Here is a 13,501-nt window from a genome sequence, read left to right on the forward strand (position 1 = left end):
CATTAGCTCTTATTTCCTATTTTGGCTGGGCTCTAGGATGTTCCCTCTGGGATGATGTCCTTAAATAAGTCTACGTATTCTATGCCTTTAAATACTCAGGTAATGAAGTGAATTATGCCAATGTTGTGTTGCTTATAGTCCAGATCGGTTACATTGCCCTCAAACCAATGAAAGCTCTCAGACCCAATTAGGGATCATTAGAAGGAGAAAAAAAAGCCAATCTATATCAGTGTTGTTTTATTAGAGATCTTTAAAATGGGAGAGAGACAGAGAAAGACAGAGGAGAGGGAGAAGGATGGAGGGAGAGACAGTGAGAGTAAGAGCGAGAATGAGAATGAGAATGAAAGAGCAAGAGTGAGAGCGAGAGAGAGAGAAAGAGAGAACAAGAACAAGGGAGAGAGGAGGGAAGGCGAAAAAGAAAATGGATGAGAATGTGGAAAGTCTTCAATACTCCCTCTCTAACTTCTGGTACAGGCAAGATTAGAATGCCAGGGTTCCAAAGACAGAACCATGAACTGGGCAGATGCTCAAGAGAGCTGCAAAAAGGTGGAGAGAAGTACTGTATTCAGGAACGATGGGGGTCAAGAACTGAGGAATCTGGGAAATGTGAGCTGCTGCTATCATCTGAGAAAGGGAGATTGGCCAAGAGCAGATGACAAATGAGAAACTGTTGTGGAACTTGACTCTCTGCCTCTTCCCAGGCCTGTGCTGCCCAGGAGGGAAAGGTTAATGGAAAAGCAGTAGTCCAGTGACCTGTGGAGAGCTTCCCTGGAGATTTACAGCCTTTCATTTCCTACCACCCCGACCACCCAGGCTTGGCCCTGTCAGACTTGGGGAGCATTCTGTATCAAACAGAATTAATCATCACTTTCAACTGAAGAATAACACTATGAGGCTCTATATATTGATATTTATTTTGTGGAATCTTTCCTGGACTTGGAAATCATTCCCTCAAAAGTAATAATCATTGGAATTTGCCTTAGAGAATCCAGAGTAAATTCCCAAAGCTACCACCTAGCCCTCTACAGACTTGGGGAGTTACCTCTGCAGCCTCTGTACCTGCTTGTTCCCTCATGCTCAGGTTGAAGTGGGAACAAGGATATTAACAGGTTTTCTTGGTTTTTTGTTTTGTTTTGTTTTGGCCAAGGCCTTTGGGAGTAGTAACAATCGACACCATCTCTGCGCTATGAAGGAAGCACTGGGAGGGGATGTGCACCGCACCCCTGCTGCTTCCCAAAAGCCCCAGTCCTAGGTACTGATCAACTGCGGTGGACCTTCATGGAAGGAAGAGAGCCAGTCAGCGTTTGTGACTGACAAGTCTTTGGGGGTTTTCTGGGGAGTCTGGGGGAGTCACGGACTTTGCCTCTGCCAGTGGGAGAAAGAAGCCACAGGAGAAGGGGGTTCCTGGGCCTCGGGGTATCTGGCTCTTGGCCACAAGGATACGCTACCTGTGACTGATGGAACAGTGACGTTGGAGTTCGCTGTTTCTCTGGTTCAGGTTTCTTCAGAAAAGTCTGTTTTGTTTTTGTTTTTTTAAAATGCCGCCTTCTAAAGAGCCGACCTTAAAAGGAAGGCAGCCGTGACGTTGTCACGTGGCCAAATCCTTTGGGAATTCTTAGCCAAGCAAAATGACAGACAAATGATAGGATCACAGAATGACCAATGAGGAAGGCTCGAGGAATATGTGAGGCGGGATGAAGGAAGGGCGTGGTGTGAACTGTTGGGTGCCAGATTTCTCCTGAACTGAAGGAGGTCTTTGGGAAGCGACGGACTCTCACGGGCAGAAGGCGGCAGGACGGGAGGGCAAGGTATGCTCTTCCCACAATCCAAGGACTCAAGCCTAAAGTCCCCAAGCGGGCTCAGCCTTATGGTGGCTCACCACTAGAGCCACAGAACCACTATGGGTTACAGAGAAGCGGGATCCCTTAGGAGTGGCGGCCGTCTTCTATTCTCTGGTCCCGGCCACTAGAAGTTTAATTAGGGACAGGAGATGAGAAGGGACCAAGCCAGACATAATCTGTGGCTCTGGGCTGCCGGGTTTGGGCAGGTCCCCTGAATTATTTGCAAGCTCAGGCTGGGAGCAGCTCTGGGGTCTTGGGGCTGGACAAGGATAAGCTGGCCACTTTAAGAGAGATCAGCCTTGAGAGTTCTCTCTGAGCTTTTACCCCCTTCCATATTGTGCTCGGGTCGGAGGCTGCAGCTCCCAATGAAATTTTCAGCTGCTGGCCAAGTACTACATAAATCAGTCAGCTGTCTGTGGCCAGAGATCCACAAATCCAAACACTCCGCTCAATATTTCTGGGAACAACACAAGCAATCTTACATGTCAGAATTTGGCAAAAACTCCATCTATAAATGAACCACAACTCGATAGATGGGCTACTGTCTGGTGATTATGCAAATTCTTTCCAATAGAAAGAGGTAAATTAACTGGCCATGGAAGTATATATGGAAGGGAATCATAGGCAGATGATAATAAAATAAATGATGAGATTGGGAAATGAGATGTTATTTTCCCTCTTTGCTTTACAAATATTTTTATTGATATCTTTTGCCTTTATATCATTTTCATTTCCCCACATGTCCCAATGTCCTCCTGCCCCACCAGCATCTCTTATATCAAATAATAAAAAAGAAAGAGGGAAAAAAAGCATTTTAGAAAGAGTAAATAATACAATAACCAAGTCTAACACAGCATAGGCTGTTTCTCACCTTGTAACCCCCCAAATATGGAAAGACAGGTGGGAGATGTATGCTATGGTAGTCCCCTGGGCCTAAGCTTGACCAGTGTAGAGTTTGGTTTTGAGTTTTGTTTCTCTTAATTTACATTTACATTGTCACAGTCACTGTGCATACTGTTTTACAGGTTCCACTTACTTCACTTTGAATCAGTTTATCCTCCCCATCCTCTGTAGCCTTCACGTTCATTGCTTTTGACACTTGGCTCATGTCCCATCTCCTTCATGTGCACTCCAGGGATGGGAAATGGCCTTGTTTCTAGTTCACTGCTGCCAAAAAGTACTGGAGCACCCTGACTTTTTGTTTTGTCTTTGATTCTGTTCCTCATATTTCTTCTCAAAATGACAAGTGATTTGTTTTATCCTTTTCTAGTTTTATTAATGGTTTTTCTTATTCGTACTCTGGGGGTTGAATATAATCTTTTTTTTTTTTTTTTTTGCATCCCTAATTCCTCTAACTACAGGAGGCTTTCCCCTAATATCTCTAAAATCTGCCCATTTTTAATATCACAAAAAAGCCATGGGTATGGGTATGTCCTCTACAAGATAATTACTGCTCCATCTTTCAGTCAAGAGACCTTGTGAGCTGTGGAGCCAAGGTTTTTTGAGAGCAGAGATGGTCTCTTGCATCTCTTTGCATCCCTTGCACTGAGCACGGTGACAGGCACATAGTGAGGGCTTCATAAAGCCCTTTGACTGAATGATCCCAGGATCGCCAACTTTGTGGTAAAGAATTTCCAGCTGGCCTCCAGGGGCCTGACCTATAGCCCACTTCTGGCCTGGGCTGATCTTTCCAGGGTGGTTTGATTTGATTGGATTTGGTAAACTCAGAAGCATAAGATTTATTGCTAGAGGATCATTTCATTATAGCCTTTAGAGTTGAAAGGAAGCTCAAAGGTCATCTTAGTTATTTTGCAGAAAAAGAAATTACTTTCTGGAGAGAATAAATGGCTTGTTTCTCCCTCTGGTCACTTAGGTTTTGGGGCTCCATGGCCAACACTCTTCCCACCCCTATTTGTGTTCCACTGATATTATCTCCTACAACCTGGGTTACCTCTGCTTCAGGAGGAGGTATTGAAAGAGGAATTCATTATGCATTAATAATATAGAACTTTATCTCCCAATAAGATGTGCAATTAAATTGTCACTACAGTAAGAGAACAAGAATATAAGATATCATGTGATTATAATTGTCCTCAGAGGAATTATAATGTTAATTAAAACAAAATTCATGTCCTACTTAACAATAACCATATTAACTATTTTTCAATTAAAAAAATAAAATCCTGAGGGTAGCTTAAGAGTTGGTCTTGTCCATTTTCAGGTCATCATTTTACTGTCTCAATTCTATATTGAATCTTAATTATTTCTAGATTTATTTCTTTACTTTGGGATGGTTTGTTTCCTTTTAAAATTTAGCCACTTTATCACTACTGGGTCTGTATCCCAAAGAGGAAAAAGGACCCACATGTGCAAAAATGTTTGTGGCAGCCCTTTTCTATAGTGGCAAGGAACTGGAAACTGAGTGGAGGCCTATCAGCTGGAGAATGGCTGAACAAGTTATGGTATATGAATGTTATGGAATATTATTGTTCTGTAAGAAATGACCAGCAGAATGATTTCAGAGAGGCCTGGGGAGACTTAGATGAACTGATGCTGAGTGAAGTGAGCAGAAGCAAGAGAGCATTGTACACAGCAACAGCAAGATTAGGTCATGATTAACCATGCTCGATTTAGCACTTCTCTTAGAGGTGATCCAAGCCAATTCTAATAGACTTGGGATAGAAAATGTCATCCACATTTCAGAGAGAGAGCTATGGATTCTGAATAAAGAGCAAAGCATACGATTTTCACTTTTTCTTGGTTTGCTTTTCTTTCTTGTGTTTTTTTTTTCCTTTTGTTCTGATTTTTCTTTCACAATATAACTAAAATGGAAATAGGTTTAAAAGAATTGCACATATTTAACCTATATCAGATTGCTTGCTAGCAAGGGGAGGGGAAGAAGTAAAGAAGGAGAAAAATTTGGAACTCAAAAGTCTTACAAAAACAAATGCTGAAAACTATCTTTACATATAATTGGAAAAATAAAATATTATTGAGAAAACAATTAGCCACTTTTACTCTGCCTCTAAACCAGTGATATTAAACTCAAAAAACCTCAATCCCTGCTGGCTTCATACTGCCTTAGAAAACCACAAATTAACATTACCTGTATTACATCATAATTTTATTTATTTTGTTAAACATTTCCCAATAACTTTTAAAATATGGTTTGGGAAAGGCAGTGGTGCAGGCTTGTGAGTTGGATCCCTTTGCTCTAAACCATCTGTGCCGACTTCTCCTACCAGGCTAACATACAGCACGAGTAAGCTGCTCCTTCTGTTGTCTATAATTCATTAACTTCTGTAGATGGGAATTGAAGTTTAAAAGTACAACAAAACTCTCACTAACCAAAACCTTAAACTAATTAGAACTCATAAATTTTCTTTTGTTACACAAAATAAATGCAAGATTTTAAAAGGAATTTAATTTAAAAACAAACCAAAAAACCCCCTTATTTTTAGGTTATGTTCTGGAATCTTACATTCCCTTCAAATTTTCAACACCAGGAGTTCTCAAACCTTTTCTGAATCAGTCAACAAAAATTTATTAAGAAATTACGATGGATGCCCACACCTTGGACAAAAAGGTCTCAGGTCTCTGGCCTCCAGTTTGCATGGCTAATGAAGGAGACATCAATCCAATAACTAGGTATCTGCAAGATACACAGTGGATGAAAGGTAACCTCAAAAGGAAGGGGGGACTGGAAACTTTTCATTTTCCTAAAAACATTGAGATCCCTGCGGAGAGAGGAAGACTGGAGGAGAGGAGAGGAGCTTTCTGGGGCTGGATTCCCCTCCCTCCTAGAACTGTGCCGGAAGTCACCGCTAAACTGGAGAGGCACCTGGCCCTGATGTCCCGAGAAGAGTCCCTACCTGTGCCCTCCTGAAAAGGAAAAAAAAAGTCAAATATTCTTAGCTATAAACATTCTGCTGTCTGTTATTTTTACTGATGAGGTAAAGGGGCTTAACACATTTTAGATTTCCAACAAGGTTAAAGGGGAAGGATGACCTTCCTAATCACCTAAGCTTACACAGTAGGTGTGAGCATCCTCTCACTCTTTCCCACATACCCAACCAGTTGTCAAATTCTGTCACTTCTATCTTACCAACATTTCTTGCACATGTTCCCTTTCCTCCTCTGACACTTCATTCCTGTTGTCCTCCCCTGCTGGTGGGTCCCCCAGTCTCCCTCCAGTTTGTCTCCCACCCAGTTACCAAATAAATGTACCCAAGGAGCGAGTCTGATCATAGTACTTCTATATTCAGTAAATCCCTGTATCTCCCTATTATGTCCCGAATCAAACTGAAAATCCTCTCTTTTAAAGCCCTAAGTAAGCTTTCCTGCCTCTCTGACGGTCTCACATTTTACTCAGCCTCTCCAAGTCTCAGGGCCTCCCTGCTGTTTCCTCAGTACCGTAACTTCTACTCCTTAGCTGATCAATTGATTACTTCTCGCCATTTCTGGCCTTTCTTGATCTGCCTCAGGATCATAAAGATTTGCAGTATGAACCAGGTTATCTGGATGTTGCCTTAGCCATGTAGACACGTAAACTTGTATCAAATTCACATCAAATTAACTTGGAATTAATGTTTGGATTTGCCCTCCTACTGCCTCAGCACTCATTATTCAAGGAGTTGTTATTTTCAGTGATATTGAATGAAACGGAGTCATTTAGATAATGCATTATGGGGATTCTGAATTGTATGATATGCTTTTTAAATAAAATGTTGTAATGTCATCAAAAATCCCACATAATGTCACTTTTTCCATTGTGAGAAAGTTGATTTCTAATGTGCTTTTCACTTGTGGCAGAAGGCCCCATCAACAAGCGTGTCATGCTGACTTCCTCCTCCACCTTCAGAAAAATGAGAGGAAATTGCTCATGGGGCCCTCCCTGGCAACCCACACTCTTAAACCTGCAACAAGCTGAGTCATTCAAAAATTCATGACTTAAAGACTGAAGCGGGGAGAATTTGCTGTGGCTTAAAATAAAGGTATAAACACCAAACCGATAAAGAATCAAATTGAAAGCCCAACATGGAGTTTCAAATCTATGGATGCTTGCATTTTCGTGCATTTCTTTAGAGCCAGGATCCATACTTAGTAGTTAGAAACCATCATTCCACTGCTAAGCTGCTTCTATTCCCATTACTCACAGAGGTCAGAGTTTGGGTCAGAGTTAGAGAGGGTCTGAGAGACAATTTTAATGCATTTGCAGACTGATTTTGGAGATAAGACAAGGGATTTTTGGCGAAGGGATTCACACGTTTCTGTTCATTGTGATGGTGTCTAAAAGTACCAATGTGCTTTTCCCGCACTTTCCAGAGTATAATAGAGGACTTAGCTCATAAAATGCAATGCTTGAATGGATTTCTAGAGAAAGAAAGAAGTGTGAAGTTGTTTGTTCCGTTCATAACCTATAAAGACTATGGCCTTAACTCAAGCCCATTCTATAGATCTGTGGACCAACAGAGGCAGCAGATCAAGTGCAAATGAGAACCAAAGCCTTAGGGAGCCAGTTGGCTAAATAGGATCTAGCCTACTAACTGTTAGACCTTTTGAAAGGACAGTGTTTAAAAGCACTTAAGTTCTACAAGACTGGCTAAGTTTGTACTACAAATTTTGCAGGTGAACAATTTTTCCTGCTTTTCCAAGACATACGAGAATACTGTACAATCAATAGAATAACGAGATTGTCTATTTCGTGTTGAAAAGGATGCTTGAGGTCATCTCATATAGCTCTTCCTAGTTGACAGAGGAGGAGATTGAGAGGGCAGATGACTTATCTAAGGTCACCCCAGATATTAAGTGACAGGGTCAGGATTGCTGGGATCCAAAATGCATGATGGATCTCTGTTTTTCTATAATAGCTTCAGTGCCTCCTTAAAAAGGACCTTTCAAAAAAGTCACATATTTCTACAATGGGAACATTCACTGATAGCTGTCTCTTTAAATTAGTCTTAATTCTAATTATGCTCTAGTGCTAGCCTAATTACCAGAGAAAGAAAAAAAGTCTGAAAAAACCCACAGTCATTAAATTCATATACCTAACAAGTCACAACCTTGAAATCTTGCTCTAGTTGAAAGCACAGTTAAAAGTGCCTGACTATATTACTAGAGGAAAGTTTTAATAAAAACTAATTAAGCTACAAAAGTCTCAAGTGGTTAACTGATTTTAGGGGCTAAATTTCTGGCACTTCTAATTATCCTCCAGTGGCTTTACTTAGTGTTTCACAACCATGACAGATGACAATGAAAAACTGCAGTTAAATTCATCCACCCTGACACTGTGCTAAGCGCCCGCTTCTCCCTCTCCAAGTAAAATCAATACTGTGTTTGAGTAAACACGTTTACAGCTTTATTAGGATGTCTTGCTTGTTCTGTAACAGCTACTTGAAGCTGTGGTAACAAATCGACTCAACTCAGTTAAACCTAGAGAGCTGGGTAAGAGGCCCATCGATAAGGTTGTTATAAAAATAAACTGCAGGAGATCAGAAAGCTGGAGCAAGCAGCCGGGGAAATGTCAATATTTTTCCTTCCGAGGAATGACAAAACAGTGAGATCATGAAGGAGTGCTGAGGAGAGCCTATTGTCTCACTCAATTTAAAAATGCTTCTTGTTTCAAATGGGTACATAACCTGCAAGAATGGGACTTTAGTTCCTATCACTCATGTAAATGACACTTAGAAGCAGTCACTTGGGTTTTTAACTGCCATATCTGAGCCTCCATATTCCTTAATGTTAATGGACTTTGGGCTTTAGTGAATCCCTAAGGCAATATCCTCCCCCTACTGGCTGCTGCCCTGCCTGAGCTCCTCCAAGGAGGGACATGGAGGATTCACCCACCACCTCTGGAGGGATTGCTACTGAGCAAGTGGTCAACATGTGTAGATTAAGCCTTTCCTAGGTGCCCGGGATACCAAGACAGGCCCCAAGTCCCAGTTTCTGCTCCCTCTAACGGAGGAGCCAATCTATAACTAGGTGCATAAAAGAGTAAGTGAGCAGGATGGCAGGTAGTCAGAAAGGAGAAGGCATTGGCAGCTAGGGGAGGGGAGAGCAACAAAGGCCTCTGAGTCTTAAAGGAAACCCAAGCAACGGAGATGGGAGGCATGGCCAGCCAGTGGGTCCCCTCTTCTGCAGGATGGCCCCTCCGATACTGGACACAGTGATCAAGCCCTCACTGGGTGGGATCATTCTCCTACAAATCACGATTTAACTTGTTTGGATTTGGGGAACCGTAATCTGTCACTTTTTAAAAAAAATAAATGAATCAAACATTTGCTACTTAACACTGCATGTCCCCAATTTTGGCGCCTCCTTATACCCACAATCAAACCTGAGAATACTGCTGGATGTTTAAGGAAGATCTTGACATTTCAGAGCATTGATTCCATTTTACAAAAAGGGGAATCTGATATTTTCTCCCCAAAGTTAGGGTTTTAACCTTCTTTTAAAAGCAAATGGCTCTCTGACACCAGAGGTTGAATAAACTCCAATGTGTGCCAAATGTGTGGGACCAACATTTATGTCCGTAGTTCACAAGCTGATTACATTACCACCTTCCAACAGATCCAGATGTCCCTTTTTTGAGGGGAGAGGACCAGAATAAGGAAGAAAAAATCTTTCTTCTGCTTAGAATCAAACACCACCTCCCCACATGAAGCCTCTGTTATTTCCTTCAATTGCTAGTATTCTCACTCCCCAACTAGCTTGTGTTTATGCTGGATGTATTTATATATGTGCCTGTTGTCTCCTTCAAAAGACATGGAAAGCAAGGATAGTTTTACCTTTGTTTCTGGGCTTTCGGTGCACAGCACAGACCTGGTACAAAGCTGGTACCTAAAGAATGCTTGTAGGTTGGTTATAGACCAGAGGTTCTTAGCCTGGGGTCTATAAAATGATTTTTAAAATACTTGTTTTCCTTTGTAGTAGAATACATTTTACTTTATGGGTTAAAAACAACATGACTGAGAAGGGGTCCCTGGGTTTTCTCAGACACTGCCCAAGAGATCCGTAGCATGCAAAATATTAAGAACTCCTGAACTGGACTATTTGAATGTTGGTTAGTTTCTTGAAAAGTTCAGATATCTGTTTCTCTGTGTATCTTATCTATTTATTTATTTTGCTGAGACAATTGGGGTTAAGTGACTTGCCCAGGTCACACACCTAGAAAGTTTTAAGAGTTTGAGGCCAGCTTTGAACTCAGGTTCTCCTGACTTCAGGGCTGGTGCCCTATCTATTGCAACACCTAGCTGCCCCTTCCCTTTGTATTTTAATAAGTTCTTTTATAATTTTATTTTCTCTTGACATTAATAGTTTACCTGTGGGCCAATTGTTAATATAGAATAGTGACATATATGTGGGGAAAATTTTTTTTCAGTGAAAAAGAAATCAATAAACATTAACTTTAAATTTAATAGTATAAAAGATATGGTAAGATATTCCTATCTCTCCAGGTTTATGCCCAGAGAAATGATCTCAGAATGGATGATACAGTGGCTGAGACCATATAGGAGCAGGAAGTCAGTTCAGAGTGAAGGTTCCCTCAGAAACCGCAGCTCGGCCACAAATCGGTGAGCATTCTGGAGAAAAATATGCAGCATTGGGCAAGTTGTCTGGGCTATGGCCGTGAGAACAGTGAAGAGTTTCCTGTTCTGTATGGCTAAAAACTAAAGGCCAATATATGACGCAAACATGTATTTATAAATGGAACTTCAAAAAACCCACTATCTCGTACTGGCTTTTTACTGCAAAGTTGTATGGAGGAGGCATTCTCTTATAGGCATAAGACTTCTGGCCTTTAATAGGGAAAAGGATAAACACCTCCTTGCCCTCCACTCTTCTTATTCAGAAAGAAAAGCTGAACAAGATGGGTTCTCTTCCAGTCTCTGTTTTTCATTTGATATGAAATATTCTCTCCGAACACAAAGGTAGGACATGTTCTTTGGATCACCAACAAAGTCAAAACAGTTTGGAAAACCTAATGGCCAATGAAAGCGGAATATATACAACTCTGGTGCTGATGCTTTGGCTTTTTTCCCCTCCAAACTACAGACACTAAGACTACTTAATATAAAGTGAACTTTGCACTGAAGATTTATTTTTTTGTTCAATTGTTTCAGTTGTGTCCTGATTCTGCGTAACCCCATTTGGGATTTTCTTGGCAAAGATATTGAGTGGTTCGCCATTTGCTTCTCCAGCTCATTTTACTGATAAGGAAACTGAAACGAATGGGGTTAAGTGACTGGCCCAGGGTCACCCAACCAGCATCTGGAGGCTGGATTTTGAACTTCTTGACTCTAGGTTGGGAGCTTCATCCATTGCCCTGATGTGTGGCTAATGCACAGAGATGAAGTCCTAACAAACAAAAAGTGCTGGCAGAGGGAACAAGAGGACAGTAAGTGTACTGGCCGGATTTATGTACAAGTTCAGCCAATGCTCAAAACTGCATGGGAACAGCTCATAATTTATCATGTTACAGCAATGATGGATTTCTAGGAGCAGCTGGAAAAGGACACCAAAGAATGTTTAATAGAACACTGTTCTTACTTTCCAACAGGCTGTGCTAATATAGCAATTGTTCACTTGCCATTTATATACTGGAGATGAAAACCAAATGTATTAATCCAAATTCCGCCTATGTCAATGTTGGCTGAATAACCCTAAGAAGAATAAATTGAGATGACTTTCTTATTTACTAGGCTTTAAGAGGTACAACACACATCCTTGAAGTGTTAATAATTGTTGGTCCTTATTGGTGTTAATTTAGTGAGTATGTTGCTAATTTCTGTTTGTTCTTAAAGCTGATAAGCAGATTTCTCTGCTGCTATCATATAGCTCAGGGGTAATATTTTAGACCTCTTATATATGCTAATGACATAGTTGTATGTGAATCAATGCATGAATGGAAAAAGGATCTATTTATTAAGCCTTTCCCTATGTGCCAGATACTGTGTTAAGCATCAGGAATATAAAATAAAAAGCAGCGCAATCCTAGCTGTAAGGAGCTTATATTCTAATAAGAGAAGACAACACATACATGGGAGCAGTGGCCAAGGAGGGAAGTTTTGGTCCGGAGGGTCAGGGGGAAGAGAGAAGTCCAAGGGCCACTTGATTACTCTTTCCAGATCCAGAAGAGGAGAGCCGAGGGAGGGCCAAGAGGAGGATCTGGGAAGAGGAGGGTCTGGGAAGAGGAAGGTCTGGGAGGAGGCAGTTCAACAAGCAGAACTCTCACCAGGCTGGAATAAAGGGCACCCTCAGGAGCTCCAGTAGATAAAGGGGCCTTACCTGGCTAAGGCCGCTGCCATACTCAAGGTTTCTCACGTTTTGTATGGGCGATGTTTGGTCAGAAATGTTTAATATGAGAAAACAGAGTGTGGAACCAGCCACCTCCCATGGTCACTATCCTTAAAATCCCATATTAATGTAAGCTGATGACACCACAAGGTAACAAAGAGATAATGCTTCTAGGAAGATAAGGGTTTCCTAGAGTTGGGGAGTCTTAGAATCCCTATTCCCTGAGATTTCTGAGTGGGATCCTGAATGAAAGAGAGGCTGGGAAGCTGAGGAATAAAGAAAGAAGGGTATGCCCCATACATGGAGGATGACATAAAAGTAAAGTTAAAATGTGTTAAGTTAAGGACTTTTCACAGTTATGAACAAGGACTATGATGAAAATAGCATCAGCTCGCGTGCTTTCCACACCCCCAGACCCCTGAAAGTCAGGCAGGCCTTCTCACCCGACTGAATTCTGTCCAGCTGTTTCCGAGAGAAGCCTTCTAGGACCACGCATCCCTGGGGTGCCCCTAGGAGAAAGGCTAGGTTTCCTCACCAATCAATTGAAACCAGGGAAATTCTTTTCACTGACCTTGTTAGTTCCCTCCTCAACTAAATTCTAACAACTAAGTTATTAGTTACTAACTAACAAAAGCTCGTGGAGATTGGAGCAGGACTACACCAGACCAGCCTCTGTGTATGGGGATCTCCCTGGCGGCACAGCAAGAGGCTCCGAGGGGCTTTTCCAGGTAGAAGGAGCTGCATTCTCCCTCCCCCACTGCCATGTGTGTTTGGGGATGACTGGGTAACCTTCACGTCCCTGACAACCACTGAAACCTGGAAGACTGTGTAAAGCCCCGCTCATCCATAATAGGCATCTACTTACTCTATTACTCTGGAAGAATATTCTTGAAAAAGATATGGGATGAGCTCATACAGATTTGTGTCCTCCTAGTGTGGGGTAGTGAGGCAGCTGGGTAGCCCAGTGGGTACAACACTAGGCCTGGAGTCAGGAAGACCAGTTTTCCTGAATGCAAATCTGACCTTGGACACTTTTTTTTTTTTAAATTGTGATGGAATTGGCTCTTTGCTTTTTTTTTTTTTTTTTTTTTAAAGTTTATTTATTTTTAATAGACATTGTTTTATGGGAGAGAAAAATCATGGGAGAGACAAAACTGAAAAAATAAGTGAACATAGCATGTGTTAGTTTACATTCAATCTCCTTAATTCTTTCTCTGGTTGCAGATGGCATTATCTGCTTGGACAATTCGTAGCTGTGTGACTAGATAAGTCACTTCACCCTATTTGATCAGTTTCCTCATCTATAAAATGAGCTGGAGAAGAAAATGGCAAATCTCTCTAGTATCTTTGCCAAAACCTTAAAT

General features: G+C 41.4%; 1 protein-coding gene across 4 annotated transcripts in view; it reads right to left on the reverse strand.

The window, feature by feature from the left end:
- Positions 1–13,501, reverse strand: part of ADK (adenosine kinase) — a 692,586-nt gene that overhangs the window by 64,024 nt on the left and 615,061 nt on the right. The gene's annotated exons all lie outside the window — the stretch shown is intronic.

Source organism: Antechinus flavipes, chromosome 2, assembly GCF_016432865.1.
Source record: "Antechinus flavipes isolate AdamAnt ecotype Samford, QLD, Australia chromosome 2, AdamAnt_v2, whole genome shotgun sequence".
Classification (NCBI taxonomy): domain Eukaryota; kingdom Metazoa; phylum Chordata; class Mammalia; order Dasyuromorphia; family Dasyuridae; genus Antechinus; species Antechinus flavipes.